We start from the raw sequence: 4115 nt of genomic DNA on the forward strand, positions 1-4115 counted from the left end.
CAAAGCTTCTCTCTATCAGATTTATTCACAGGATTGTACTTGAGATTAATACTTTTTATTTCTCCCACTTGTTTCACCTCAGATGCATCAATATCGACATTTACTGTCTGTTCACATGTGTTTTGTAATGGAATTTGTGCCTCATGCAGGTTTGCTGCCATTATTTGTTTTGATGTCATTTTCCTCATTCTAACACTGCATTTCTTTAATGTCAGGGTTTTAGTAATCTTAGATGATAAATCATGACTTTCCTTCTTGTTTTCTACACTTGTATCTGAAGTCACATGAAATACAGGTGATTTCTCATCCAAAGTACTAGACAGAACAGTAGTTACACTTTCCACTGCGTCAAAATGATTGCCTCCAGTGAACAGAATATATATGCCTCTCTCAGTTGTTACTTTGTTGTAGTATCCAGGTTTTCTTGCAGACAATATTTGCCAATTTTCTGTTCGATCATCATACACATATATATCACGATCTAGCATATGTGCCATTGAACTAATATCTGTGTGACCAGCCCATGTTCCTAAATCCCTCAATTTCTCTTGAAGTACAAAATCCCTGACACTCTGATATTTCATTGTGTCTATTATATTCTTAAATAAATCACCCTTTTCCAGCAAATGTGCCACATTGGATTTCCTGAGCATGAAATGGTTTCTTTCGCTGCCAGTAACTACATGAGCAATACTTCTGTAAAAGCAGTTGCCATCACCCAGAACTCTCTTGATATTTACAGGTTTCCCAATATACAAACTTTCATTTCTATCCTCCATTGATTCATTGGCAGTACCACTGTAACTGAAATTCAATTTATTGCACAAAGACTGTTTGTCTACGTATGTAATCGGCACAAATTTGAAATTTCGATCTCTTCTTTCTGTTGTCTTTTCAACTGAAACAAATTCAACTTCATTCTCATTCCCATAGCCATCACTGTTTACATTTACTCTGTTTTTCTTTGTTTCATTTTGAGTCTTACAGCTATCACTGTTAGTTCCTTTAACATGATCACAATGTTTTGAAATGTTGCTATTTTGATCATTTGTATTCCTACATGCAGTATTTACTGAGTTTGATCTCTTGGAGCCACTAGTTGTCAATGCATTTTTCTTAGAATTGGATTCTAATGCCAGACCGGTTAGTTCAAACTGAGTAGTACGTAAATCACATGCCATTGATTTTGCCAAATTCAAACAGTGTACCTGTATACCTTGCCATGATGAAATGCTAAGCAAGACACTGCATCCATCTTGTACCAAGTACCCATCATGACTTCTGGAATGAGAATCAAATACATAATAACCATTGTCATGTGTAATGATTGCAAATGTACTCTCAGCAAAATTCATAAGACATGCATCATATCTGCATAGTTCTTGTTCTAAGGCTTGGCTCAATGACAAAGCACCAAAATTTGACAAATTGTTTTGATTTCCATCCAACACTCCATATTTTGATTCAGCATAGGTTATTTGAAATTTTTCATCCAGAATATGAAGTTCCTTGGGTAATTCATCTATCATTACAAGCTCTTCATTCAGTGGTGAATCCTTCTTTATGTAATAATACAACTCATTCCCAAGTGTCAGAATCTGATCAAGATCACGAGATCTCATTTCGATTCCATTCTTGGTTTGGGTGTAGAGAACTGCCACAAGGGAATTACATGCACATTGTTTGCCAGCAGTGTAACCAAATCGTTGATCACCTTGATTAAAATTTCCTTGTGCGATTGTTTTGGTCATAGGATATGATTGCCTTCTACCACATTCAGAACTTGAGAGTGAAACATGCTTACAGACACGTTCTTCAGTCTCTAAATCACTTGCAGCTGGTTCATCATCTAATACATGTACTATTGATTCCTGTAGGCCTACATCATATGAATTGTGGTGGTCAGCACTTTTCGCAGAATCATCATTCATTACTATGCAGTCAGATGGATTAGTAGTTTTTTCACTTTCAGGCAAGAATATTGATTCATTACAAACTTCAGCACACTGTGTAGCTGAAACAGGTCTGTGACATGGAGAGTGAACACTTACATCTGTACAAGAATTCACAGGGAACAATTCCTTCACTGATATTTGTCTCTCACTTTCAACATCTTTTCTTTCACTGTAACATGGGTTCAGTTCATGCACATTGTGCATTCTGTCACGTTTCACTTTGGAGATATCATTCGAGCTTGTGTTGTCTCTACTTGTGGAATTACTGTCCTCATGGTCAGATGTTTCATTCTTACACAACTTTTCATTCTTTGCTACATGTTCTCCTTCAGGAATGTCAGGTTTGACCTTTCCATTATTACGCACCTGTGAGTCAGCATTTTTTTCCGGTAGCACACTTTGTCTGTTGATCTTCGTGAAACGACCTTTCTTTCTTGGTTGCCGTGCATTTCCACCTCCATAGAGCCTGTTCACATTCCAAACTTCTTTTTCAATGTCTGTGGAAGGGACAGAGGCACATGTAGTCTGATCACCATTCGGTACGCAACATTCATTACTCATATTCGGAGTGCTTTTAGCCACATCAGCCCAACTTCTCTGTGTTTTTGCATAGATTTGCTCAGTGTATTTTGCCATCACACGAGGTGACTGAACACACTTTGAATATACATTCAATACAGATTCAGTATATACCTGCAGACTATCATTTCGTTCTGTGTCCAAGTTTGCATTCACATTTTGCTTCACGAGTTTACCAGGTTCTTTTTGCTTCGTTTCTGCTTTTGATTTCTTGCCCTTGCTGGTCTTGGCTCTTTTCTGTTTTTCAAGATAGTAGGCTTTCATTGCTTTGCCAATGTAGGTCACACCAGGTTGGAGAGGCACACCATTTACTGATCTCACTGAGCTCTTGTTAAAGGTCTTGGTCTTGGGATTGTCAGTCATTGTTTGGGATGTAGTCACTTTTGTCTTCCTTGATTTCACAGTTATCCAACCATCATCAACTGCAGTTTCTAATGGCTGAAATTGGCTCTTGGTCAGATTTGTCATGAAAGTCGAATCTGATTCATCTCTCTCACAATCTGCTCTTTTCTGCACACACACATTTGTCATTTCTGGAATTCCATTGTCCTTTCTTTTCACATACCGGTACCTCTTTTTCAGTCTCTTGCTTGGTTTCCTTCTCTGGTTGCTCTTGCATGATGAATGTGAAACATCAGCACCAGAATCTTCATCACCAATGTCTTTGAGAAGCTCGTATCTGTTGAAATGACAGGGAATGCCAATTTTGTCAAAGATGCGATGGGCAATATTATTGCTTCCACATGCTGAACATATCCAAATCAACCTTGCATCACACAGTCTAGCCTCAGAAATAGTTCCTGTACACATCACATGAAACTGCTTGCCACAATCCTCACATGGTACTCTGCTTTCATTTTCATTGATCACATTACAACATGCATCACATTCACTGACCTCTACATTTCTCAAGTCGCAACTATGGAGGATATCTAGGATATCACCAATAACATTCTTGAATTCACTTGCTTCCATTGTCAAACTACAGGGCTTTGAAAGTAGGTACCTATTACCAAATAAATGTACTGTTCAATCAATATATTCCTTGAATCACTATACTTATATGAATCAGGTCTACCCCTGGTACTCTGTATTGCAATTGACAACAAAATTGTAGAATTGTATTGCCTTGAAAGCTAATATATACGTGAACTGTATTACACTGTACAATGTACTTGCAATGAGGCTGTGACACCAGTCCTTATAATGTTTCTACCAACAGGTGGCGCTTCTTATCTACCGAGAAAAATTATTTGTACAAGGTGTGTTGTTTAATTAGTTACTACCAATAGGTGTCGCTTTTTGTCTGCCAAGAAAACTTATTTTGTGCAATGTGTGTATTCTTAATTGTTTCTACCAACAGGTGGCGCTCTTTGTCTATTACCTGCTAGTAATGGCTACTGCGGCAATTTCAGGAATGCGATTATAGCACTCGCACCTTTGCTTATCTTTGTGTACACCTATCTTGCCACCAGAAGAAGACTTATAAATTGTCTACCGCAATAACGTTTACCACATATAATGCTTTTGTCTTAAGATGGCGCTCTTCAATTCTCTTTTACCGTAAATTCCCCACTCAAG

The 4115-nt window shown here is 37.8% G+C and overlaps 1 long non-coding RNA gene across 2 annotated transcripts; it reads right to left on the reverse strand.

Annotated features, from left to right (window-relative positions):
- Nucleotides 1–697: 697 nt before the first annotated feature.
- Nucleotides 698–3835, reverse strand: LOC139737699 (uncharacterized). Of its 2 annotated transcripts, none has more exons than XR_011711398.1 (3): nucleotides 3100–3835; nucleotides 2322–2452; nucleotides 698–1281 (listed from the first exon to the last, which is right to left on the reverse strand). It is a non-coding gene; the product is annotated as an uncharacterized lncRNA (long non-coding RNA). The 2 variants fall into 2 exon arrangements; XR_011711399.1 differs by having other exon boundaries at nucleotides 699–1281; nucleotides 3106–3835.
- Between the last annotated feature and the right edge of the window lie 280 nt (nucleotides 3836–4115).

Source organism: Diadema antillarum, unplaced genomic scaffold (assembly GCF_040938485.1).
Source record: "Diadema antillarum isolate AM-2024a unplaced genomic scaffold, OU_Dant_1.0 seq00000700_RagTag, whole genome shotgun sequence".
Taxonomy (NCBI): domain Eukaryota; kingdom Metazoa; phylum Echinodermata; class Echinoidea; order Diadematoida; family Diadematidae; genus Diadema; species Diadema antillarum.